Below are 26,960 nucleotides of genomic sequence, written 5' to 3'. Positions count from 1 at the left end.
AATTTAAGGGCAAGGGGTGTGTCTTTTAATATTCAAGAGGTATTTGAGTTTGACCAAACTGCGGGAGGCAGTGGAAGACAGAAGTGCCTGGCGTGCTCTGGTCCATGGGGTCACGAAGAGGCGGACACGACTAAACAACAACAACAACAACACTGTCTTAAACCCAGCATCTGCTAATTCTCCTTGTTATCTTGTATTGTAAATCTTTCACTCTTGGCTATCTAAAGGTCTTGAGCAATAGAATGACTCCCTAACACATCCCTGGTAAACTGATAAGAGGTAGCTAACGAGTCCCTAACAAATAAACAGGGGACGCGGGTGGCGCTGTGGGTCAGAGCCTAGGACTCGCCGATCAGAAGGTCGGCGGTTCGAATCCCCGCGACGGGGTGAGCTCCCGTTGCTCGGTCCCTGCTCCTGCCAATCTAGCAGTTTGAAAGCACGTCAAAGTGCAAGTAGATAAATAGGTACCTTCCCGCGGGAATGTAAACGGCGTTTCCGTGTGCTGCTCTGGTTCGCCAGAAGCGGCTTATTCATGCTGGCCACATGACCGGAAGCTGTATGCCGCCTCCCTCAGCCAGTAAAGCGAGATGAGCGCCACAATCCTAGAGTTGGCCACGACTGGACCTAATGGTCAGGGATCCCTTTACCTTTACCAAATAGACAAAGGAAGAGATTCAACTTCAAAAGACCAGATTGATGGACTGCCAACTAGCTTTCTTTAGCATAACACTTGATATATTCTCCAGCAGAGAAGCAGAGACATTTAAGCAAGCATAATTATACAGAAGTGAATATAGCTGGTTATTTTATATAAAAACAGGATCAATAATAATTTCTGACGCCACAATGGGAAGTCGCCAAGATAAATTAATAGATTTTGATGTAAATTGTATTTCCTCTTCTCCTTCCTCATGGCTGGACTTGAGACAACGCAGCAGCAGCGTTGGAAACAGAATCTAGCCTGGGACTTCTGGGGGTTTGAGGGAGAGGATGAAGCTGCCAGGAAGGAAGACGGGGGGGGGCAGCTGATTTTCAGGGATCCCTTTCTCCGACGCTTCATAAGATCCCTGGGCAGGAGGGAGAAGCTCAGGCAGCCCCTCCAGAGACGGGGACCATCCCCAGGCAGGAGCCTCAGCCGGAGACCGAGCGAAAACAGCAGCAGGGAAAGGGCAGCTAATATTGGGGGGGGGGGGAGGCTGGATCTCCCCAAAAGGGGAGGGGTCTCCTCCAGGGAAGGGGCTGCGGGGCCTCCTCTCTGTCTCCCCCCCCGTGTGTTTCTTCATGGGGCTCCTCAGACACCAGGGATGTTTCTTGCACAGGGGAGCTGGGGGCTGGAGGGGGCTTTTATTGGGGGGGAGGGGTCTTCTTACTGGGGGGCTGCCAGGTCTCCTCGGGATGCAGGCTGGGGGCGAAGAGGGGGAGCCCCCTCCCTCAGGAGACAGTTATTTCCCCCCTTGAAGCTTCCTTCCTCTTTCTGCATACATTGAAGGAACGAAGGTTTAGCGGCTTAAAACGCAGCAGAAGAAAAGCGCATCTCGCTGTTTCGAAGCCCGAGTGTGAAATTTCCTTTTTTGCTGCCTTAGTAAACTTTTGAATGGAACTGACAGATTCATGTTAAGCTTTGTATCCCCGCAAAGGTTTTCTGGGGAAGATCTTGATTCACACGCGACGCAGCAACAATGGAGAGATCAGAAGCAGCCGAGAAGGCGAAGAGGAACTTGCAGGTCGAGCGAGAGCCGAGAGAGCCCTGATAATGCTCTTTCCAGGAGTTCCCTGCCTGGCGACCGATGACGCTGCCTGGGCTCGGAGGCGGATTGGACGCTCGCGGGGCGGGGAGGTGGAGTGGGCGGGGCCTGGGCAGGAGTTTTCACTGGGGCTGAGCGGAGAAAGTCCCATTGGGGAGTCTTCGGGGGGCGAAGAAGAGAGAAGGATGGGGGGCTCCGGCGCTGCGCCTTTGGCATTGGGGGGGGGCTCCTGCTGGGCATGGGGGCGCTGGTGGTCTCCGCTTCGGAGGGGCTGGGCGTGGAGGCGCCTCCAGGTGAGCCAAGAGACACGGGGGGCAAAGGGGCAGGAGGGAAGGGGAAACACTCCCCCCCCCACTGAAAAAGAGCAGCTCAGGCTTCTTGGACTGGGAACTGGGAAGAAGAGAGCATTTATTTATTGCTATTAATTATATCCCACCTTTCAGGATTAAAATCCTACCCCAGCAGCTTACAAATAACAGTCAATTGAATTTTAATAAAACCACAATATTCACACCTTAAATAGTCTTCCTGCAGGACAGCTGATGGCAGGCAGCCCTAGGGGACCTTTGGGGGGCGGGGAGGGGGGAGCGCAGCTGAATTTGGCCCTGAGCTCTTCTTCACCTGCCTCTCAAAATGAACCTCATCATTATTAGTCCATAACCAATTATTAAGTCTATAAAGGACTACACATAAGGCATAAATGTACCTTTCATCTGCTCTTTCTCAATAGTAAGAAACCCAGGCAAGTGTGTAGTCAGGATTTTTGTTAGGGAGGGGCAGAACCTCAGTTTGCTATGTATTTTTGGTTTTTATTGATGGGGCAGTTGCCCCTCCCTGTTCCCCTTGGCTACGCCCATGAAAGCAGCAGCGAAACTGGGGCAAATTGGTCCTTGCTCCGGGGATCCTGAACTCGCCCCCCCTCGCGGCAGGTCCCCTCTCTCAGCCACCCCCCCCCCGCCAACCCTCCCTGCCTTGGGGTCCTCTGGGTGCTGAAATGGGCTCCTGCGTAGACAGGCGTTGCTTCCTGCGCTCTGGGAGGGAAAGCGAAAGTGAAACCGGCTCTCCCGCGAGGGGAGCGGGTCTCCTCGAGAGGAGGGTGTTTTTTTTGGAGTGAAGCCCCCTTCAGAGCGGAGAAGCGTCTCCCACCCTCCTCGGCATCTTGCCCTTTTCCTGGTCTCTCTCCCACCCCCCAACATTTCCTCTTCCAGCCGGAGAGCAATGCAATCAAAGGGGGGAGGGAGGTTTACTTTTAAAAAAAAAACTGGGAGAAGCATGGGCGGAGCCATCGGGGGGCAGGGAGCAGCTGCCCCCCCAAACAAACAAACAAAAGCAGATAGCTCGGTTCTCTCCCCCCTCCCTTAATCGTGGCTACGCCCATGGGGTCCAGGGTCTTGGAGGTTGTGGCTCCCTCTCCACAAGGGCCTTCCTTCTGATTTCCCCCTTTCCTTTGGGAGGAGGTGAGGGGGGGGGGTCTCCCAGCTCAGTCTGTGGTGCCCTCCTCCCCCCCCTGCCATGGGATCACGTGACGAGAGAGAGAGAGAGAGAGAGAGAGAGAGAGAGAGAGAGAATGGGAGAGAGACAGACCACCTGTCTCCTGTCGGGTGGGGGCAACTCTGCTATAGTGAGAACTGCGCCCTCAAGGCGACTGGAAACCGGAAGTCTCCACCCTCCAATTTTAATTCTCCCCCCTCCCTCCCCCCGCAGAGCATTTCCTGTACCAGGGGAAGGCCGAGTGCCACTTATTCAACGGGACGCAGCGGATCCGCTACCTACAAAGGCACTTCTTCGACCGGCAGGAGCTCATGTACTTCGACAGCGACCGAGGGAAGTTCGTGGCGGTGGCTGAACTGGCGGAGTCCCAAGCCAAGGCATGGAACCAGGACAAGGACTTCCTGCGGAGCCAGATGGCCGCCGGGGATTCCTTCTGCCGGTACAACTACGGGATCTTCGATCCCTTCTCCCAGTCCCGGCGCGGTGAGTCCGGAATGGGGGAGGGGGGCGTCATGGGAAATGGGCCCCCCGGAAGAACCCAAAATGAGGGGGAGTGTGGGGTGTGTTAAGTTGTGGGCGAACATATCAGACGACACAGCGATTCTTCCAAAGCAGCTCTTTATTTGTAAGCTGGAACAAAAACTTAACTGAGGAGCTCAGTCAGCCTGCTTATATAGAGCTCCAGAACAGTTTGTAACTGTTGCAACTTTCTAAAACTATCCAATCACTGAACGTCACTTTTCGATCCTTCATTTGCATACAAACTATCCAATCACTGAATGTCACTTTTCGATCCTTCATTTGCATAACTATCTACAGTATCCCCCTGCTGGCCTAGGGTGAGAACATCAGTACATAACAGGGTGGACCCGGGACTTCCCCCCCCCGGCCCCCTCCCCTCCCGCTTTTCAGAGAGATAAAGGGGCCTCTCCTGACGCCCCACTCCTGGCAGGGTTTCTGTGTCCCTGGAAGCATCACAAACTATTTCGCATATTGCAATCTGGAGGGTGTCTCTCTTACTTTATTTATTTATTATTAATTAAATTCGCATCCCGCTCTATACCTTTAGGTCTCAGGGCAGCTTGCAACACAAAATTGCAGTAATAATAATAATAATAATAATAATAATAATAATAATAATAATAATAATATAAATAATAAAACAACAACAATAATAGAAGTAATGAATTGTTATTATTATTATTATTATTAATCATACCCCAGCCACTCTGGGCAGCTCCCAACAGAATTAAAAGCACAATAGAACATCAAACATTAAAAACTTCCCTAAACTTTATTTACTGCCTGTGCTGTCCATGGTTCCCCCTCTCCTCATTCCACCCCCACAACGACCGTGTGAGGGAGGCCAGGCTGAGGGGAGGGGCTGGCCAGGGACACCCAGGAGACTCAAGGCCCAGGGGGGATTTGAACCCAGGACACAGTCCAACGCTGGACTCCATTAGAGTGGGGGGCTGCAAGGGGGGAATAGGCAGCCTTTCAGGGGGAGAAGAGAGCACATTTCAAGCAGAAACCCTGAACATTTTAAAAGTACAATATGTTGTTATTTGGACATCACTCAGTTAATAATTGTGACACCTTAGCATGTCGTTTCTTGCACACTTGACAAGGATTCATGTAGGGCTACGATATGTCCAGGTTTCCCAGGGAATTGGGGTGTTTAAATTGGGGGGGGGGGTTAGAAATTAACCTCAAAATCACATACATTCAGGATTAAATTATTATTATTATAAACATGGTCCATTTCCTTCCCACCCACTCATTACTGTTTTCAGCCACCAGGCTCCCCTCCAGCTCCCCCCCCCCATTCTCCAGGGATCATCCCTAAATAAAAAGTATATTGAAAGGAAAATTACTATAATGACTTGGGGGGGGGGGTTGTGGGTTTGCATAACATCTGCTCTATATCACACACAAATTGCTGTGCTGTTTTTCAGTTGGAGTGAAGGGCCCCAAAATAAATTGGTGATATTCTCATTCATTCTCTCTCTCTCTCTCTCTCTCTCTCTCTCTCTCTCTCTCTCTCTCACACACACACACACACACACACACCCAGATGTCTGACAGGTGAAGCTTTCCCAATAATTCCATTTCCACAGGAGAAAAGGGCTTAACCTGTTGAATTTCTGCCTTCCACTCAGCTCTAAAAGGCACAAGAACCTCAGCTGTTTTTGTGCAATTCCCATCATCCCTAGTGAGCAGGACCAGTGGTCAGGGAGGATGGGAATTATAGACCAAAAACCCAAGTTTGGGAAACACTGAGGAGACCATTGTACTGTAAGTTAAGGATACTGTGCAGTGAATTCTGAAGATCATCCTGTTTGCTAGGAAAAAAGGAAGGACAAACTCCTGAGATTCCCAGGACTGGGAAATGAGACAGAAGGATGGAAAGTGTCCTAGGAAGGGGAGGGGCATCCCAGGAACCCCCAGTTTGCGGAATACGCAGCCTGACACTGGGGAAACTGGGCTGACTTTGGGTAGATGGGGGGCATCAGAGATCACACAGGTGGGAGTGGGAAGTTGGGGGTGGGAGCGTAGGATAGACTGACTGTCCCGGGGGGTGGGTGGGCTAAACTAGGCTTTCTGTCACTCAGGCAAAGACCCAGTTTTGTCACGGGGTCTCTGCCATGGGAGCATATTCACCCAGTGCTTTTCAAGCTGCACTGGCTCCCAGTAGAGTACAGGGTCAGATTTAAGGTGCTGCTTTTGACCTTTAAAGCCCTTCACGGCCTAGGACCCTCGTACCTACAGGACCGCCTCTCCCGGAGAGCCTCAAGGTCCATAAATAGCAACACCCTAGAGATCCCAGGCCCTAAGGAAGTCAGATTAGCCTCAACCAGAGCCAGGGCCTTTTCAACTCTGGCCCCGGCCTGGTGGAATGCTCTGCCTCATGAGACTAGGGCCCTGCAGGATCTGATTTCTTTCCGCAGGGCCTATAAGACAGAGCTGTTCCGCCTGGCCTTTGGCTTTTAGCCAATTTGATTCCCTCCCCCCTCTTTTTTTCTTTTTCCTTTCTCCTCCTGTGATGAGGCTGCATTTTAATATTTTAATGTTTCAATATTTTAATGTTGTATTTTAATTTTGTTTTTAAGTTGTAATCATTCAACTTGTTTTTATTATTGCTTGTAAGCCGCTCTGAGCCCCGCCTTGGCTGGGGAGGGCGGGGTATAAATAAAAAATTATTATTATTATTATTATTATTATTATTATTATTATTATTATTATACCAGAGAGTAAGTCCTACTGAACTCAGTGGTATACTTCTGAGTAAAAATGCTTAAGATTGCAGTATAAGACTGCAAAATCTTTACACAGTTATCTCCGAGTAAGCTCCATTGAATTCAATGGGACTTCTGAGTGGTAAAGGCAGTTTAAGGCTCTAAAGAATAAAATAAAAGAATAAATACTCCACAACTTTCCTTTAAAAAGAAACCTCTTATAACGGCTTTACTCGCGTCCCAAACCGTCTCTAGATCTACTCCTTGATTTAAATTAAACTTTAAGGCTCTAAAGAATAAAATAAAAGAATAAATACTCCACAAGTTTTCTTTAAAAATTGCTGGCTGCTGAACCATTGCAATTAAAGAATTTAAAGTGGATTGGCAACGTTTTCCTCCCAAATTACAGGAAGGGATAAGTACAAAGCGCTTCATATGTCAGCATCACATATCATTCATTGCAGGTATTTTATTTTCAGTATAAAGAGGACTCAGTTTTCGTAGCTGATTGTAGGCAGCAGTGCCCTCTCTGTGTGTTCACGTGGTGTAAACATGTATGTAGTCTTCTAGAGATCCAAACACACACACACACACACAAAATGAACACACAGGCAAGCAATACTCCTAAGTGCTTCTTCTGTTCCCAAAAGGGCAGGAGGGGATGTTCTGATCTCGTCACCACTTCTAATTCATCTCTGAGACTTTAAGGGAAGCAAAAGAAGAAAGAAAGAAAAAGAAAACTTTCCCATTTCAACTTTGCTTGGAGAGCAACCTTCTCCAGGATTTCTCTTTCGCACTGTTACGGCTACCTTCCGTAACAGCACTCAGTTCCAAAAACATGGGAGAATGGGAGATACTTTTCTAGGTTTTCCTGCTTCCCCTTGCAGATTAGTATCACCCCGGTGCTCAGCAGATGCTTTTAGACTCTAGAGCCAGGGGGGTGGCTGCGGTGAGAAAGGGCCCCCCTGCAAGCTGGGAGCCTCAGTTGCGCCCCTCTAGAGGCTTCACCCTGGCTAGCCCCCTCCCCTGTTAACTGTGGCCTCTCCTCCCTCCCTTGAAGCCTCCAGGTCCCTCCCTGCCCAAATCTCTGACCTTCCTGCCACATCTCCCTTGCCTCCCTCCCACAGTCCAGCCCCAGGTGAAGATCACCCCCACAGACAACGTTGAATCTTCACCACACAACACTCTGCTGATTTGCACCGCCAACCGCTTCTTCCCTGCGGGGATCCAGATCAAGTGGTTCAGGAACGGGAAGGAGGAGCCCAAAGTGTGGACCACGGACCTCATCCGGAACGGGGACTGGACCTTCCATATTGAGGTGATGCTGGAGACAAAGCCAGAACGTGGAGACGTCTACACCTGCCAGGTGGAGCACGCCAGCTTCGAAGGCCCCGTCACGGTGAAATGGGGTAGGACGCCTTCCTACTGGGAGTGGGGGGGGGCATTCCTGGGGGGCTAGATGGGTTGCTCCCCCCTCAGGGCCTGCCTTTCCTCACTCAGGGCTTTTTCTTCCTTCAGAGCCACAGTCGGACTCTGCCAGGAGCAAGATGTGGACAGGGATTGTGGGGATTGTGCTGGGGCTGGTCTTTGGGGCCACTGGACTCGGCCTTTACCTGAAGAAGAAGAAAGGTGAGGGTGGGGTGTCAGGGGGAGAGGGAGGGTTGGGTGTGGGGCTGGATTGGGCTCCAGGCTCCCCTCCTCTTCTTAGGCAGCGGGTCTGGAGAGGGTTCTGTTCCTTCTCCACTCCTAGGAGGTCCCTCTTGGTGTCTCAAATGGAGCCTCAGCTCTTATGGAGATGGTCTGAGGTTTAAAGCTGTAGATTAAGACCTAAACCTCCAACATAGGAGGGAGAAATTCAAAAGCATCTCTGGCTCTGAAGCCTTTGAGCAGAGCAAGGACACAGAGGTTTTGCAGCTTCCTGGTCCCAGCACTTTTCATCTGAAGGCAGCCCTGTTTAGGGAAGCTTTTAATGTTTGATGCATTACTGTATTTTAATATTTTGTTGGAAGCTGCCCAGAGTGGCTGGGGAAGCCCAGCCAGATGGGCGGGGTATAAATAATAAATTATTATTATTATTATTATTATTATTATTATTATTATTATTATTATTACTATTCAAAGGTTCTCTCTCCCTGCTGAGCGAAGGGCCTTTGAGACACTTACAGTCAGGAGGCGGAATTCATCTCCCTTGGGTCTGAAATAAATCCCCAAATCAGCAACTGGGCAATGCAGAGCCCCAAAAGAGGCAGCCTAAGGAATATGGGAGGGTGTGTGGGGTGGGGGCATTGGGTAATGGGAAAGAGATTAGTTGGCGAGTTTTTCCCCCAGGGTCCTTTCTGTATTGGGAAGGAAATATTTATTTCCTACAAAGACTTTTCTTTCACCCCTCAAAGTCCATAGGACAGAACGAGGGGGGGGGGGAAGTTCCTAGCTGTGCCTGGAGTGTGTCATCTCGATCTTGGGGGGGGGGGTTTCCCAGAGAAGCTATTTCAGGGGACATCTGGTGCTGACTGAATCTTTCTATTCTTTTTTTTCTCTCCCAGGGCAAGCTGTTCCTCAGCCTGCAAGTAACTTTCCTCTCTGCTCTTCCATCCTCCCCCTCCTCCCCCAACCCCCTTCTCCTGGCTGCTTGCTGTGCCCCCCCATGGCTGTAGAACAGAGGGGAGGGGCTTTCCATGGATCAATCCATCCCCTGATGCACACACTCCAATATCATGTCCTGGAAGGGGGTCTCCAGGGGAATGTCCCACCTGGGAGACAGTCAAGCAAAGTTCAAGGCCAAGTGAGGAGACCAGGGCTGGTGTTTGGCCCTTGGGGAACAAAGCTCTTCTGCCCATTGCAGGGCATCTATTCCGGGGGGGGGTCCTCTTTCGCCCCAAAGGCTGCATCCCCTCAATTTTCGTATTGCTGAGTGGATTACTTTCTGCCCCTCTCTGTTCTTGGTCCAGGCAAGCAAGGGGCATCTTCAGAGTTCAAGGGAGGTGGAATCACTCCTGGAGGGTTCAAAGCAGGGACAGGAGGAGTGTCTGGAGAGAGCCATGAGGGCCAGAAAGAGAGGCCTGGGGGCCACATTTGGTCCAGGGTCCGTGGTTCCCCATTTCTGATCTAGACAGATCTCCTTGGTCTCTTCTGAAGCTCCTCTTCTCCACTGCCAAAGCCAGCCAAGTCTCCCTCCCTCTGCCTCCTTCCCTCCTCAGAGCCCCCCCTGCCAGGCCCGTAACTGGTGGCAATGGGAATTGTAGTTCACAATCTCTGATGGCCGCTCTATGGAGTGTCCCCCCAGTCTTGCCAGGGATTCCTTCTGCCCCTTTCTCCCCGTTCCTCCCCCCACAGTGATGGGCTTGTCTCTCTTTTCACTGCATGCAGGACTCATCAGTTAGACTTCGCTGCTCCATCAGGATCCGGGGATGTGGATGTAGCAGGAGACCCCCCCCCCTTCATTACATGAAATAATGTAATAATGGTGAAAAGAGGAACGCCAGACCGCCTTGGGGAATTTGACTTTTGCGTACCAGAAACCTGTGTTCTCCTTCGCCGTTCCATACTGCCTACCCTAACCACACACCAAACTTGGGAACTGTTTGTCCGTTCTCCGAACTACACCCCACTCGGCAAACTTATACTCAGCAGAGATGGTCCCTGGAACCGGGCCCGTTGTATAAATGGTTCCTATACACTATTCTCTGACGGTGTACCCCAACAATTGCTGAACTGGACAATTCTAGACAATGGCGGTGGGGAATCAGTTTACACTGACCAAAATCACCCAACCGACTGCCTGATCCATGGATTTTATTGCCAACGAGCGGACACCATACCTCGCCCCACCACCCTCCAAGGACTTTGCCTCCAAAGGTACTGCTGCATCTGGGACATGGGCCTTGCCTCCACCTGGGATGGCAGAGCGTACCTTGAGGGCTGGTATCACTCCACCACCCCACCCACGGAGTGGGATACCTCCGGACCTCAAAGATGTGGAGGTGTAGCTGCAAACCTCTCCTACCTACATCGACAAGACCCCCTCCACCCCGCAGGCACTGCACCTCGACAAAGGGGGGAACTGTCCATATCTCAAACTCCTACCTATAACGACCTATTATCCACCTGGCATTCTAACACCTACGTGAAACTGGTCTCCGAAATCGCAAAACAAGCTACCACTAGCGACTGCTGGATCTGTGCCAACGCTCCTGCTCACCTCCACAGCGGCATTCCATTCCTTGGAGTACCCCTCACCTTACAACAACACCTCTCTGCCGACGTACAGTCCTGGAACCTGATGGCTGTAAATTTAACTCACCAGTACATTTACCTAACTGGACCTACAAAAGGTGACCTCTGTCAGAAGTTCAGCGGCAACGACAGGATGATTGGAGAAAGTACCTGTAAGTACATCATTGATATCACCCTGACCGGTAGAATCACTGTGTGGTGACAGGGCACCCCCTCTACCCATCCAGATCTGTTGTCAGCCTGGAAACAAGTGATGAATTTGCCTGATTCTTGGGACCCCTCCCCCGTTTCCCAGTGCTTTTTCCGTACCTTTCTCACGGGCCGCATAGACTCCTGCCTACAGGGATTGTTTTGGGTGTGTGGTCACAGCGGCTACATATGGGCCCGAGGCACCTGCTACCTTGGTCAGACAGACGGCGATACAGAACCGCCTTGCTTTAGATTACGTTCTGGCGTCGACCGGAGGGGTTTGTGCACTCGTAGGAACCAAGTGCTGCACGTACGTCTCTGATCAGACCTTGAACATTACAGGTCATCTCAACAATATCCACAAACTGACCGACGACCTTAGAGATATTCAACACAAAGGTCTATCCGATACTCAACTTTGGAGCTGGCTACCAGGCACCACATGGATAAAACAGCTCTTGGGAAATGGCCTTCTGATTCTGATCACCGTAGCCATCTGCATCGCTTTCTTCTTCTGCGCTATCTATTGCTTCCCGCTTTGCTGACAAACGTGCGACTACTGCGTTCCGTCTCTTCACTCCCGCACGCCTGCCTCTCATAGGATGATCCCACCAGGAGCCCCTTCGACTTTCATCGAGATGGGACCCCTAGGAGCCCCGCACAAACCGGATCCTAGGTACGGCACGTCAGACTTTTACTAGCTTGTGCGGAGAAAAGGATTGCACGGTATCCACCTTCGCAATCTTATCTCCGAAGGGGGGAACTGTAGCAGGAGACCCCCCCTTCATTACATCGTAATGCACAAGCACCACACAAACACCTCCCACCTCCCGAGCCTGGAGATGCCCCTTCTAGAGGGGCATCACCCCCCCAATGAAAGCCTTCCGTAAATAAGGAAGCGCTAGCTCCGCGTAGAACCCTTTTATTTTCATGTATTTTCCTGCAACGCTCCACCCCGTCCTATCTTTATTATGGGTAGACCGGCCGCCTGAACTCCGGGTCAATCGGCTGCCATTTCAGCCAATCAGCGTTACCGAACAGCGCCTCTTGTGGCGGCCACGCAGGTACTGCAGGCAGCAGGCACTCGCTTCTCTGTCTTTGACAGTCTTTTAATACAAAGTTTCCGAGTTCAATTGACCGTGACTGATTTAATCAAAATGTTGCAAACCGCTTCCGGAAGGCGAAAGTGCTTTGAACTTCAATGACAGTATTCTTCATAAATTCACCATAAATCAGTCATATATCGGATTTTCACCGGACCACTTTTATTCTGCTTCACATTACAAGGACTGTCAAAGGGGGGTGGCCTGATACCAGTCAGCCATAATCCCTTGACCGAGCAGGCACCTACTCTGCAGCCCTTCCCAGTTGACATAGCAACCTTGGTAGTCATCTTGATGGGCTCAGACGAAAGACTATCAAAGACACAACGAACTGCATACATTTGTGTATTCAACACGGACTATGACAAAGGGGCCGTGTCCGGATTCCCCTCAGGGGGCAGGAAACTGCGCCTTTCCCTTTGTTTTCTGAAAATGACTCATGGGGAGGAATGGAGGGGGGCTCCCGCTAGGTGTCAGGATACTCTGATTACCTGTGCAATCCCTCCCCTGACTCCTCCTGTTCTTAATATAGTCATGATGTAAATATGATGTATTTCTAGGGGTGTAGCTTATAATAAAAGTTGGGGTCTTCTTTTGTTCTGGGCTTCCATCTTGCTTCACCTTGTGGGCGGTGGGAGTCTTGTCGCAACAGTCTTTCTTCAATAAAGACCAAGCCTACAGGCTGCTGATTTGCTTCTAAATTGCTCTGGTTAGTGTCTTGTTTGTCCAAGGGAGCCCTCGGATTTTCCAGTAACATGGAGAAGCTCTTTTCTTCCTGCCAGTTGCCCTCTGTCCATGCTCAGAGGGTGGAAACCTCCTTGGAAGGTGGATGGAAGGAATCACAGATCAAGAACGACAGTGTCCACCCCTCCCCCACCTCTGTTGCTTGCTTGTCCTTTGGGGAAAGTTTCCTTTTCTGTTTCCCTTTCCGCTTGTTGATTGCAAGTTATGGCAACCTGATTCCTTCTTTGCACCTCTCTGCTAGAGAATTTGTGCCTTGAATCTCCCTGGAGGAGCCTGAGCTGTCCCTGAAAACAGCCATGAATCTTGTCAGACTGCCAGGACTGGTCCTTCAAGCCCTGATGGGGACCCTGATCCTTGAGATTCCTCATTGCAGGAGGTTGGGCTAGATGACCTTGGGGTCCCCTCCAATTCTACAATTCCATAAAATGGTGAATGGCCAAATATATTTATTTAAAGCTTCTCCCCACAGTCCTGTGACACGGAGGATGAGTCCCGTTTTTGGAGAGAGTCCCTGCTCCCGACCCTCACCCTGCTGACTTTATCTCCTCAGGGAGAGTAGTTTGTTAATTTCTCTGTAAATAATCCTGCTCTTTTGTGACCTTAAGGATCAGCCCTCTTGTTGCGTTCTGTGGCCAAAGGAAGGACTGGACCCTGATTAAAAAACAAGACACGAAGCTCTCAGAGAAAAGTGCGTAAACCACACCCCTCACCAGGCCATTTTATTAGCAAAATAATCTTTTACACAGTGCTCATAAGAACCAATCATATTTCCTCTGTGCATTTCATCAAACCCCACGTGGGGAAAAAGTTACACTACATCACTAATTAGCATGCAAATATTTTGGGGTAAATAAGTTGAGAACTACAAAGGGGAGCATCTGGCAACCCCAGAGGTAAGAAATAAACATGATAAGAAGGATGGCCAGAAAGACCAGATCACTATCCCCTTCATGTGAGATCTGTTTCCTGGCTCCAAGATTAACATTTTAAGATTATATATAAGAAACTACGTCAAAGTAACTTGCCCATTATCTTTTATGGCACAGGATGCCTGCCTGGCGAAGCAACTGCTGTGTACTGCTGTGTACGTGACATGTGAGGAGAGAGAAATGGGCAGTAGAATCAAAAGGGCATGAAAGGGGCATGAATGTAGAATCTTATGGGATTTAAACCCAGTCAACACAATGCTTTCATCGTGGACACGATGGCTTGATGTATATTTTATAATTCCTCATGGTAATCCCATCTGATCCCTACACCCTCTGACTGGGATCCTCACCCAACCCACGTCAAGGCAGAAGCAGATTTCACAGCCTTGAAAATATTTCCTCTGAGTTGCACCATTGAAGATTTTCTTCAGCTTCCCTCTGTGGTCCTTCAACTAGTTTATTTCATTTAGATGTCAACATTCAAGTAGCACCACACTTGACAATCCTGGGTGTAAGAAAAAGGGTTGATCTGCCCATTTCCACACAACTTCACCTGAAAGAAGGTGACCTTCAATCATACCTCTAGCACTTCTCCACCTTTGGGTTATTGACTTCTTTAAGGCCTTTTAATGTAACCAATTTAACACCCCAAGGTGGTTTACCACACAAACATCCTAATACAAGAAAGAAACGTCTGTTTCAATCCAGTCTGTGTGTCAGCCATCAAAGGGGAACTGATTTGGGAGCCATTTTTCCCTGGGAAAACCCTCCACACACTGTGTGGTCTCCTGAGGTGATTCATTATGAATTTGATTTCAAACTAGCTATTCAGGAGAGCCAAATGCCTTCTCCAGTGTTTCCACAAACTTCAGGGGGAGGGAAAAAACATCTTTTGAATCCTCCTGTGACTCAAACTCCTGAGGGAATTTTCTGTTCCTCCATTTATCTGACATTGGGCCCCTTGGAGGAGGGAACATGGAGTCCGTTGCCCCCCTGGGCATCCCTTCCTTGACCTTTCAGGCCCTGAGGAGGGAAGGATGCCAATCTCCACAGGGAAGCCATTTTCTCCTCATGTTTGGGCTCCCTCAGGAGAAAAGAGCGGGAAACACCTCAGGCGGAGGGAGGCTCCCTTGTCTCTGCCCAGGTTCCTCACAAATGTCCCTGCGTGTTGTGAGGGGGAAAAATGTCTGCCCTCTTGTCCACAGAAACTCTCCAGGATTCCCTAAGAGACCCCTCTGTCCCATTTGTTGTTTCTGGGGAAAACTGACAGGAAATCTCAAGGTTGACCAAGGTCTGAGGGAATTTCTAGTATCCCCTCAGGACTCGGAGGGAAACACAATGGATGTCCAGATGAAACCCCCACCTGCCACACCTCATGACCCCCTGAAGTAATGGCACCTCCACAACCCCCCCCCCAGCCCCACTCCTTGGCCCCAAACCCCGGCATTTGGGGGGTTGGGAAGCAAGGAGGAAGGAGACCCTGTGCCCCCCATGGTGGGTCCTGACTTTATCCCCCACAGTTCTCCTGAGGGATTGACACAACCTCCATTAGCCCCCTTTGCACCCCTTGATGAGCCTAGGAGGCAGCGTCAGCCAGCAGAGCAACAGACCAGACACCATTTTTAAACCACTTTTTGCTAGTGGGAGGGGGCAGATAATAAACCCCCTCAGCCTGCCAAGAATCACAGGAGGCTGGTGAGGGGGAAACACTCTGGGTAGTTTAATTTATTTCACTTCATAAAATTTATACATCAGTTCATTGGGGGGAAAGCAACACCTCAAAGTGCTTTACAAAACGATAAACCAAGAGGAAAATTGCCACAGTGCTTTAAAGCACAAACACACACACACACAAAACCAGATTAAAACCACCTCAGCTTCCTCAACATCTGGGTCAACTTGTCTGAGGAAGAATGTTTTCCTCAGGTGCCAAAAAGAGAACAATGAAGAAGGCGCCTCTTGGTTTCATTAGGCAGGGAGTTCCAAAGGAGAGAAAGGAGGGGCAAACACTCCCAGGGGCCCATATTTACATGTATTCATTTATTTATTAAATTTCTATACTTCAACTGTAGCTTTCAGGGCGGTTCACAATGTGATGGCAGAGGAGGAAGCAGGACCATCAAGCTCACATTAAGACAGGGAGCAAACACTACAAAATCTGCAAACGAGAAGGGATTTCCTCAGAGGGGAAAAGACCCAGGCATCACCAACTGCAGGCAGGGTTGGTCTGCGGAGGAGAGGGATTGTAGGGGTTGGACTAGATGACCCCTGAGGTCTCTACAACTCCATGAGTCTTTGAGGAGGAGAAAGGCTTCAGAGCCCCCTACTTGGTCCTTCCAGGAGCAGGCCTCGTCCCAGATACCAGGGATGAAATTTGGGAGAGGCCCTTTGATGATCTGAGGCTCTTGGGACCACGTGCCCTTGGCAGACTCTCCTTCTTCAAATGGTCCCATTTCAAGGCAAATGGGCCTTTTCACATTCACAGGACCTGCGGCTCTTTCTGCTGAGGGGGGCCCTGGCCTCCTGGCCCACAGCCTTGCCCTGGCAGCTCCCCTGACCCCCCTCCCCACACAATACTTTGCTGAAGGTTCTCCTTTGCTTCTGCCTTGAGATCCAGGAGAATGTTTGCTCTTTTGCTGAAAGAGAATCTGCAAAACAGACCCCATTCTCCCTTCTAAAGAAACTGACAACTGCAAGGTATAATATTGCACAGCAGGCTGGGCCTTGTCTGCCAGTCCCTGTGATGTCCCTGCACAAGCCTTGGCCCCAGAAGGGACGCCTCTCCCAAACCCCTCTCTGGGGGGTCATGTCCCTCCTGGAGCCTCTTGCCAGGGGGAGGAAGAGCTGAAAGACGACTCTTTCGACTTGCATTCATTTCTGGAAGGAGGCATTTCTGCAAGGGGCAGAATGGGGAGAGGAGGGAAAACAGCAGATCAAGACCCCCGAAAGCAGTGACTCCTTCCCTGGGGGTGTTAGCACATGTTCTATGCCCCTGGTCTTCCACTGGTGGGTCGCAGCCTGATCCCATGTGGGCTGAAACAGGAGCCCTGAAGCCTCACAGATATAAAGATGGAGAAATGCATGTTTGGGTTGAAAGGGGGTCTGGGGTCTGGAGAGGTTGAAGAGACCTGTCTCTGCCCCACAGCCGACTCATGAAGAAGGCCTGGCCAGCCTGACTGGGCCACATCCTGGCCTTGGCTGACCTGAAACACCCCCACCCTCTCCTGTGGGTTGTGCCCCATAGCCTTGAGGACTTGGAGGGGTCTCTGCCCGTTCTCCCGTCTTCCTCCTCCCTCCTGCCTTGGGAAGAGATGACCCACATTGCTCTCCTGACGCAAGAGGGAGGGGGCTGCTCTCCAAGGAAATCTCCCCCCACCTTGAGCCAAGGAGCCCCTATTCCTCTAGCAGAGGGTGCTATGGGGCTTGCCAGCCCCATTCCATTCAGCTCAGCCATTCCCAAGGGGGTCCTTCCCTAAAACTGCAATTCCTCTTAAGCAATTGCTGCTGTGCTTAAGCCATTGCTGCTGTGCTGTGGGGGGGGGGGGCTGGAAGCTACTTCTCTGTGAGGAGGTTTTGCTGTGCTCCCTGTTGACCTCCGTCTCCTGGATCGTGGCCAGCTTCCCTCTTTCATTTCCCTGAATGCTGAGCTGTGCTCCAGGCCTCCATGTGGGGGGAAACGAAACTTCCCCCCAGCGCCTTTCTGCTGCCAGAAACAAGGGGGCAGAAGGAGGGAGAAGTGGGTGAGGGAGACATGTGCTATGGGCCCAGAAGTCCTGCTTCTGTCACCAGGGAGCAGGCTGCCTGGATCCTGCCCCTTCTGTCCAGGGACCCCCTTGCCCCCCTCCTCTTGGTCTGTTTCTTCCTCCAAGAGGCTGTTACCGGAAAATCCGAGGGCTCTCTTGGACAAATGAAGACACCGACCAGAGCAATTCAGAGCAAAGCAGCAGCCAGTAGGCTCGGTCTTTATTCAAGGAAAAGACTGTCGTGACAGGACTCCCACCGCCCACGAGGTGAAGCAAGATGGAAGCCCCGAACAAAGGGAGACCCTAACTTTTATTAGTTACTAATCCCCTAAGCCAGTGTTTCCCAACCTTGTGCCTCCAGCTGTTTTTGAACTACAACTCCCATCATCCCTGACTAGCAAGACCAGTGGCAAGGGATGATGGGAATTGTAGTCCAAAAACAGCTGGAGGCACAAGGTTGGGAAACACTGCCCTAAGCTACACCCTCAGAATTACATCATATTTACATCATGATTACATTAAAATTAGGAGGAGTCGAGAAGGGGCTACACAGGTACATAGGCGCCGACTCCATGGGGCCTGAGGGGGCCCAAGCCCCCTCAAAAATTCGTTTGGGGGGCTCTGCCCCCCAATAATTTAAGAAAATTATTACCGTAAATTTCGCTCTATAACATGCAGATTTTTTCTCCTAAAAAGTAAGGGGAAATGTCTGTGCATGTTATTGAGCGAATGTGTGGTCCCTGGAGCTGACTCGCCGGAGCAAAAATAGGCAAAAATCAGGCAAAAATAAGATCGGGCGGTCCGCAGAGGGAAGGCGGAAGCTGCTGCTTTCCTGCATTCTGCCTCTGGGTCTTACTGCCCACCCCCTTCTGTTGCTGCATTTGCTCAAACTCAACAAAGAGCAGGGAATGCCCTGCCCTCCTGGCAAGCAGAGGGTTAAGGAAGGGATCAAGTCCTTCCTTCTAATTCTTTCCTAGTCACACTGCGTGCAGGCTCCAGCCCACCACCTCCTCCTCTCACGCACCCACTGTGGCCTGGGGCCACAATGGTGCAAAAACGTGGTTACAAAGCACGGATCCACATGGATCCTCAGGATTTTTGCATTGGGTCACCCCAAATTCACCATCAGATCACATAGCATGTCCATGGCTACATCTTGCACCAAAAAAATCACGCACCCACTGTTGCCTAGGGTCACAGTGGTGCAAAAACGTGGTTACAAAGCACGGATCCACATGGATCCTCAGGATTTTTGCATTGGGCTATTCCAAACTCACTGTCAGATATTAAAAATCTTTATAAAATAGAGAATTAAATACATACAGAATGTTAAATTTTCAGTTTCGAAATATTAGTACTAGTTTAGTACTGTATTTCTATATTACTATAATACTGTATTAGTTATTTTCAAATACTTAAATATTTTTAGGGTGTAAGACCCAATTAAAGCTCGTTATTTACATACAGTATTACAGTATTTACATACAGTATTAGGCATACTGTATTAACTTTATTAACTGTATTAAAGCATTAACTTTGAGATATTATTTTTATTTAATGAACCCTCAGCCTTATTCAAAGTAAGCTTAAATTAGCTATTTTACTTATTAATCAAAGTGCTATTACTGTGCGACAGCAATATTTTATGTTTTATTCTTTTAATGATAGTTTAGGATTTATTTAAATATCATTTCAGTCTTTTCAGAGCTATATATTCACTGCTCTGTAATAGTCTATAAGCATAATTGTTACTGTAAATTAAATTAGCTTTTTACGAAAATACCGTGCGTGTTTATGTTTTGTTTCTTTCTTCAAAGCCAAAAAGTGTTTCAGGCTTGTCGAGTTTCCCGGAGTGTGGAGTTATAGAGAGGCGAGTTTTCGGGGTTCTAATGTTGATCATATGACTCTAAAATACTTTTTAAAAACTTTAAAACTCACTAATTTTCATCTAAAATTTAGAAAACTTCCCGGGGCAGGACTCCGGTATGGGCCCCCCCAATATTTTTTATAAGTCGGCGCCCCTGCACAGGTAATCCGAGTGTCCTGACACCTGGCCGGAGCCTCCTCTCCCCTCCCCACATGAGTCATTTTCAAGAACAAAGAGAAGGGCGAAGTTTTCCTGCCCCCTGAGGGGAATCCGGTCAGAGTCCTTTGTGAAAGTCCGTGCGGAATACACTAAAACATGCAGGTTATTGTGTCCCTGATAGCCTTCTGTCTGAGCCCATCATGATGGTTATCAAGGTAGTCACGTCAACTGGGAAGGGCTGCAGAGTACATGACTGCTCGGTCAAGGGATTATGGCTGCCCAGTATCAGGCCACCCCCCTTTGATAGTCCTTGTAATATGCAGTAGAATAAAAGTGGTCCGGTGAGAATCCAAGGTACGGCTGATTTATGGTGAATTTATAAAGAATACTGTCCCTGAAGTTCAAAGCACTTTCGCCTTCCGGAAGCAGCTTGCAACATTTTGATTAAATCAGTCACGGTCAATTGAACTCGGAAACTTTGTATTGAGAGCTGTCAAAAGGTACTGTAAGGGGAAAGAGCGCCTGCAGCCTGCAGTACCAGCGTGGCCGCCGCAAGGGGCGCTGTTCGATAACACTGATTGGTTGAGGCGGCCGCCGATTGACCTAGAGTTCAGGCGGCCGGTCTACCCGTAATAAAGATAGGGCGATGCGGAGTGTTACGGGAAAATATATGAGAAAATTACGGGGTTTTCAATGAGGAGCTGTCAGGGAAGCGCTTCCTTATTTACGGAAGGCTTATAGGGGATGTCCCTCTAAAAGGGGCATCTCCAGGGTCGGGATGGTGGGATGTGTGGTGCTTGTCCATTACGGAGCAATGAAGGGGGGGGGGGTCTCCTGCTACAAGGCCTCCTTCCCAGCCTCAGGCAGGAGCTGCATGGACACCCAAATTACATTGGCACTGCCTGCAAGGAGAAATCTAGCACATCAGGGAGGAAGTGTGCAGGCCAATGTGCAAATCCAGTTATGGGACTGGAAGCTCATGTACAGATAACCTGCAACCGTGGGCGTAGCCATGATTGTGTTTTTTTTGGAGGGGAGGCCTTTTGTTTGGGGTCAGAACCTCAGTTTGCTTTGTATTTTAATTGATTTTTATTGATTGGGGGCAGCAGTCCACCCCCCACCCCCTGGCTGTGCCCATTCTTACACCCTATTTGATTGGTCCTTTTTTGAAGCATTTTTTCCTTCAGAAAAACAAGATGCAGAGAATTCCCACTATAGGGGGGGGGGGCAGAGTGCTGGGATAAAATTGCCTCCTCCCTCTTTGAAGCAGAATGCAAAATGCAGAGGCTGTCACAATCTCACAGCTTGCAAACGTTGTTGTTGGAACATAAAGAGGCTACCATTTGCAATTTTGCCTTTAAGCCCTGTTACAGGAAAAATCCGAGGGCTCCCTTGGACAAAACAAAGACACCAACCAGGATAACTTGGAGCAAAACAGCAGCCTGTAGGCTTGGTCTTTATTGAACTGTTGCAACAGGGTATTCCCCTCACTTGCAGGAGAGAGGAAAGACCCAGAAGAATAGTGTGCAAGGTCTTATAAAAACTTTTGAAATTCCCCTCCTCTAGGTCTAGCCCACCCCCAGAAACATCATGCATACATTACAGAAAGGAGGAGTTGAGGGAGGAGTTGGTGGTAACCCGAATGTCTTGTCACCTGGCTGGTTCCTCCCTTCCCCCCTCCGCCTGAGTCACTTCAGGAGACAAAGGGCAGTTTGCAGTTTCCTGCCCCCTGAGGGAAGATCTGATCAGTGTCCTTTGTTTCAGTCCATGTCGAATCCACTCCCATATGCAAGTTCTTTGTGATCTTGATTGTCTTCTGTCTGGGATCATCAGGGTTGGCATGGGCAGGGCTCCTGTTTATGTGCTGAGACAGTGAAGGGATTATGGCTGACCAGGACTAAGTCACCCCCCTTTGTTAGTTCTTGTCATATGGAGTAAAATAAAAATGGAACAGTGCAAATCCGATGTATGGTTGATTTTCTATGAATTTATAACAGAAATGTGGCGTATGTAGTGTGTGAGTGTGTAGTTTATACAAACAGAATGATTGGGGTGGGGGGGTTCCTGCTACGGTTCCCCCCTTCGGAGATAAGATTGCAAAGGTGGTATTCTGGTTTGAAAACTCTATCCAGGGGTTGCGTGAGCTGGCACCGCACTGCACGGGCATCCAGTAAGGTCCCTTTTCTCAAGTTTGCAACAATAGGTAAGAGGTTGCCAGGCGGGATAGCCTGGGAGGAACTGGGCAGGACTGGGCAGAGTGGGAAAAACACCCCAGGCATAGGAAAAGGGGAAGACGAGTGCCAAAGGTCTGGGGAGGAAATCAGATAGCTCAGGACTCGGGAGAAACCCTGTGAGACTAGCTAGCTAACGGAAGATAAGAGAATAAGAGAAAACCCCTATATAGGATAACAAGAACCCTTTTTCTTTTCCCTCTCTATCCCAGACACACGTGAATTCAGGAAATGGCTACCCAAGCGTCCAAACACAAGCGGGCTCCCTCTGGGAGGAAGACTTCATGGAAGCCATCCAAATCCAAGAGGGACCCTGACTCTCCCCTTGCATTTGTGTTAACATACTGGAAATCGATCCCAGGCCATAGACTATTGTCCAAACAGAAGTTGGAAGACCTGTGCAGGGAATCCTGGCCCGCCGGTACAGCCTCCGCCTCAACTATGCATTCGTCGGATACGTCATCTCCTCCCCTTGATATAATGATGGGAGGGGGAGAGTCTTATTGACAAGTAACAGGGGATCCCGACCAAACCCAAGCCATCTGCCCCGTCCTTGCGCTATCACCTGAAGACACTACTTGCACGATTGAGATTGATGGGCATCCCTACGAATGTCTACTGGATACAGGAGCCACATATTCAACCCTAGCAAATAGCCACCTGGAACCTGGATCGGAGACCAGGAAGGTCATGGGGCTGGACGGGATACCCCACACGTGTCCACCTTCCTCTTAACCAGCAGCCCAGTAAACCTCCTTGGCAGAGACTTACTTTGCAAATTAAACGTCACAATAAAGTGCTCGGGGGAATGCATCTACCTATACATGCCTGAAGAGTCCACCCCCACCTTCCAAGGAATAGTGCAGGATGCTAAACTGGAACGCCAATTTCCAGATCTCTCCCCTGAGCTAGAAGAGGAAATGCCTCCTTGGCTATGGGGTACAGAGTCCACCTCGGTGGAACTTTTTAAATCTGCTACTCTGGTTAAGATCACCTATAGGGCAGACGTTCCTTTCCCTTGCACTAAACAATATCCCCTACCAAACGAAGCCATAGAAGGACTGACGCCCGTGATTGAAGATTTCCTCGAAAAGGGAATTCTAGTTCCTTGTGCATCACCCTGCAACACCCCAGTACTCCCCATAAAAAAACCATGGGGGAGGGAACCCCAGTTTGTTACCGTTTTGTACCAGGACCTAAGGCTCGTAAATAAGTTTGTAATTCCATGCCACCCAGTGGTGGGCAACCCAAATTCCCTTCTAAATGCCATCCCAGCAGGAACCACATGGTACAGTGCTGCTGATCTATGTTCTGCGTTCTTCAGTATCCCTCTAGTCCCTGAAAGCCAATTCCTCTTCGCCTTCACCTGGGGACCAAGTCAATTAACCTGGACAAGACTACCCCAAGGGTACACAGAATCGCCCACCATATTTTCCACAATACTGCACCAAGATTTACAAGATGTACACCTACCTGCTGGGTCCAAGTATCTGCTTTATGTAGATGATATTTTAATATGTTCTACCAGTGAGGAGGCGTGTAAAGCAGACACTAAACATCTCCTCATTGAGCCAGCATACACAGGGCACAAAGTATCCCCCAATAAGTTACAATACTGCAAGCAGGAAGTGAAATATCTCGGACATATCCTGGGGGTAGGCACCCAGAGCCTAGCAACAGACAGAATAGAAGCGGTCACCAAGATTCCACTCCCCAAGACCAAAAGACAATTGTGGGGCTTCCTTGGCATGGCAGGGCATGGATTGCTGGCTACAGTGAGATAACCAAGCCCCCTCCGCTATGACACGGCCAGATCATCCTAACGAATTAGTCTGGGAAGCATATCAATCCTTTGAACGACTTAGGAGGGAATTATGATCAGCCCCCGCCTTAGGCCTCCCAGATTATCGTATTCCCTTCAATCTGTTTATTCATGAGCAAATGGGGGTAGCCTCAGGAGTCCTTACCCAGCCCTTCCGGAATCAGGAGAGGCCTGTAGCCTATTACAGCCTACAACTTGATAATACGGCAAAGGGGGCAGTGAGTTGTCTGAGAGCCATTGCTGCCACTGCACTCCTTCTTCAAAAGGCCCAAGAGACAGTGTTGGGACACGAGATCACCATCCATGTTCCTCATGCTGTCTCCACCCTTCTAACTCTGAGAGGCTGCCACCACTTCTCAAATCCACGTTTAAACCGGTACGAAGCCCTCCTCCTAACCACATTCAACGTTACCATTAAAAGAGTCAACTCCCTCAATCCGGCAACCCTATTACCTCTCCCAGAGGATGGCGCACCCCGCCAAAACTGTGCAAAGATAGTCCAACAAGTGGAGAAACCCCGAGAGGATTTAGACCACCTCCCTCTGGAAAACCCTGATCTTAGATTTTACACAGACAGGAGTTCCAAGGTGATAAACGGGGAAAGAAAGATGGGATATGCTGTAGTCTCCGACTTTGAGGTGCTAGAAGCTAATCCAATAAACCCCCATACTGCGCCCAGGTGGCAGTATTAATTGCCCTCATAAGGGCTTGTGAGATTAGCGAAGGGAAAAGGACAACCATCTATACTGATAGTGCCGGTTCACAATCTCCCACGCCGCCCTAGTGGAAAGGTTATTAACAGCCATCATAGAATCATAGAGTTGGAATAGACCACAAGGGCCATCGAGTCCAACCCCCTGCCAAGCAGGAAACACCATCAGAGCACTCCTAACATATGGTTGTCAAGCCTCTGCTTAAAGACCTCCAAAGAAGGAGACTCCACCACACTCCTTGGCAGCAAATTCCACTGTCAAACAGCTCTTACTGTCAGGAAGTTCTTCCTAATGTTTAGGTGGAATCTTCTTTCCGTGTCCGCTTCTCTAGAGCAGCAGAAAACAACCTTTCTCCCTCCTCTATGTGACATCCTTTTATATATTTGAACATGGCTATCATATCACCCCTTAACCTCCTCTTTTCCAGGCTAAACATGCCCAGCTCCCTTAGCCGTTCCTCAAAGGCATCGTTTCCAGGCCTTTGACCATTTTGGTTGCCCTCCTCTGGACACGTTCCAGTTTGTCAGTGTCCTTCTTGAACTGTGGTGCCCAGAACTGGACACAGTACTCCAGGTGAGGTCTGACCAGAGCAGAATACAGTGGCACTATTACTTCCCTTGATCTAGATGCTATACTCCTATTGATGCAGCATTGGCTTTTTTAGCTGCCGCGTCACTAAAAAAGAAAGAAAGAAAGAGAAAGAAAAAAAGAAAGAAAACTTCCCCTCCTTCCCCTCTCCTCCCTCCCTTGAAGCCTCTGGGTCCCTCCCTCCCTAAATCTCTGACCTTCCTCCCACATCTCCCTTGCCTCCCTCCCACAGTCCAGCCCCAGGTGAAGATCACCCCCACAGACAACGTTGAATCTTCACCACACAACACTCTGCTGATTTGCACCGTGAACCCCTTCTTCCCTGCGGGGATCGAGATCAAGTGGTTCAGGAACGGGAAGGAGGAGCCCAAAGTGTGGACCACGGACCTCATCCGGAACGGGGACTGGACCTTCCATATTGAGGTGATGCTGGAGACAAAGCCAGAACGTGGAGACGTCTACACCTGCCAGGTGGAGCACGCCAGCTTCGAAGGCCCTGTCACGGTGAAATGGGGTAGGACGCCTTGCCAGCCCTGACCCATCTCCTGCCCAAGGGAGTGGGGGGCATTGCTGGGGGGCTGGATGGGTTGCTCCCCCCTCAGGGGGCTGATCCCAGGCCTGCCTTTCCTCACTCTCGGCTTTTTCTTCCTTCAGAGCCACAGTCGGACTCTGCCAGGAGCAAGATGTGGACGGGGATTGTGCTGGGGCTGGTCTTTGGGGCCACTGGACTCGCCCTTTACCTGAAGAACAAGAAAGGTGAGGGTGGGGTGCCAGGGGGAGAGGGAGGGTTGGGTGTGGGGCTGGACTGGGCTCCAAGCTCCCCTCCTCTTCTTAGGCAGCAGGTCTGGAGAAGGTTCTGTTCCTTCTCCACTCCTAGGAGGTCCCTCCTGGTGCCTCAAAAGGAGCCTCAGCTCTTATGGAGATGGTCTGAGGTTTAAACCTGTAGATGAAGACCTAAACCTCCTCAACTCAAAAGGACACAAATATTTTGCAGCTTACTGCAAAACATACAATTACTTACTACAAAACATTTAATTCCTTATTTTAAAGTTTTTATTTTATTAATTCGCCCCTCATAGTCCATAGCATAGAACAAGAGAAAAAAGTTCCTAGCTGTGCCTGGACTGTGTTATCTTGATCTTGATGGTGGGGTGGGGGTGTGTTCCCAGAGAAGCTATTTCAGGGGATATCTGGTGCTGACTGAATCTTTCTATCCTTTTCTCTCTCTCCCAGAGCAAGCTGATCCTCAGCCTGCAGGTAATTTTCCTCTCTGCTCTTCCATCTTCCTCCCCCCCAAACCCCCTTCTCTTGGCTGCTTGGTGAGCCCCCACCATGGCTTGCTTTTAGAATGGCTTGTTTTTCCGCCACAGACCCTTTGGAACAGAGGGTAGGGGCTTTCTATGGATCAATCCTTCCCCTGATGCACACACTCCAATATCATGTCCTGGAAGGGGGTCTCCAGGGGAATGTCCCACCTGGGAGGCAGTCAAGCAAAGTTCCTTAGCAGAGGCTGAGTGAGGAGACCAGGGCTGGCGTTTGGCTTGGGGGCCACATTTGCTCCAGGGTCCATGGTTCCCCATTTCTGATCTAGACAGATCTCCTTCGTCTCTTCTGAAGCTCCTCTTCTCCACTGCCAAAGCCAGCCAAGTCTCCCTCCCTCTGCCTCCTTCCCTCCTCAGAGCCCCCCCCTGCCAGGCCCATAACTGGCAGCAATAGGAATTGAAGTTCACAATATCTGATGGCCGCCCTATGGAGTGTCCCCCAAATCTTCCCAAGGATTCTTCTGCCCCTTTCTCCCCGTTCCTCACCCCACAGTGATGGGCTTGTCTCTCTCTCCTCTGCCTGCAGGACTTATCAGTTAGACTTCGCTGCTCCATCAGGATCCTGGGATGTGGAGAAGCTCTATTCTTCCTGCCAGTTGCCCTCTGTCCATGCTCAGAGGGTGGAAACCTCCTTGGAAGGTGGATGGAAGGAGTCACAGATCAAGAACAACAGTGTCCACCCCTCCCCCACCTCTGTTGCTTGCTTGTCCTTTGGGGAAAGTTTCCTTTTCTGTTTCCCTTTCCGCTTGTTGATTGCAAGTTATGGCAACCTGATTCCTTCTTTGCACCTCTCTGCTAGAGAATTTGTGCCTTGAATCTCCCTGGAGGAGCCTGAGCTGTCCCTG

The 26,960-nt window shown here is 49.8% G+C and overlaps 3 protein-coding genes, 2 long non-coding RNA genes and 1 pseudogene across 6 annotated transcripts in view; 3 read left to right on the top strand and 3 right to left on the bottom strand.

Annotated features, from left to right (window-relative positions):
* Positions 1-26,960, bottom strand: part of LOC310837618 (uncharacterized protein) — a 100,801-nt gene that overhangs the window by 33,488 nt on the left and 40,353 nt on the right. The window lies entirely within an intron of this gene.
* Positions 1,515-26,960, top strand: LOC310837875 (H-2 class II histocompatibility antigen, E-S beta chain-like; annotated as a pseudogene). Its single transcript, XR_014568670.1, has 6 exons — positions 1,515-2,038; positions 3,450-3,719; positions 7,600-7,881; positions 7,991-8,101; positions 9,016-9,039; positions 26,642-26,960. The product of XR_014568670.1 is annotated as an H-2 class II histocompatibility antigen, E-S beta chain-like (transcript).
* LOC310838314 overlaps positions 6,871-26,960 on the bottom strand; it is a 113,285-nt gene continuing 93,195 nt past the window's right edge. Inside the window, exon 2 of the long non-coding RNA XR_014560919.1 lies at positions 6,871-7,173. This is a non-coding gene — a long non-coding RNA (uncharacterized lncRNA). The remainder of the gene's footprint in view (positions 7,174-26,960) is intronic.
* On the top strand, positions 9,068-14,373 carry LOC310838125. Its single transcript, XR_014560701.1, has 3 exons — positions 9,068-9,254; positions 9,839-9,887; positions 12,759-14,373. It is a non-coding gene; the product is annotated as an uncharacterized lncRNA (long non-coding RNA).
* Positions 12,910-26,960, bottom strand: part of LOC310837825 (uncharacterized protein) — a 29,130-nt gene continuing 15,079 nt past the window's right edge. Inside the window, exon 3 of the mRNA XM_083724982.1 lies at positions 12,910-15,150. The gene's annotated coding sequence lies outside the window, so the exon portion shown is untranslated. The remainder of the gene's footprint in view (positions 15,151-26,960) is intronic.
* Positions 24,301-26,960, top strand: part of LOC310837499 (uncharacterized protein) — a 152,836-nt gene continuing 150,176 nt past the window's right edge. Inside the window, exon 1 of the mRNA XM_083724172.1 lies at positions 24,301-24,498. The gene's annotated coding sequence lies outside the window, so the exon portion shown is untranslated. The remainder of the gene's footprint in view (positions 24,499-26,960) is intronic.

The sequence above is a fragment of the Podarcis gaigeae genome (assembly GCF_964106915.1).
Source record: "Podarcis gaigeae genome assembly, chromosome: 2".
Classification (NCBI taxonomy): Eukaryota; Metazoa; Chordata; class Lepidosauria; order Squamata; family Lacertidae; genus Podarcis; species Podarcis gaigeae.
The sequence above is the reverse complement of the archived record's forward strand: the minus strand, read 5'-3'. Positions and strand labels throughout refer to the sequence as shown.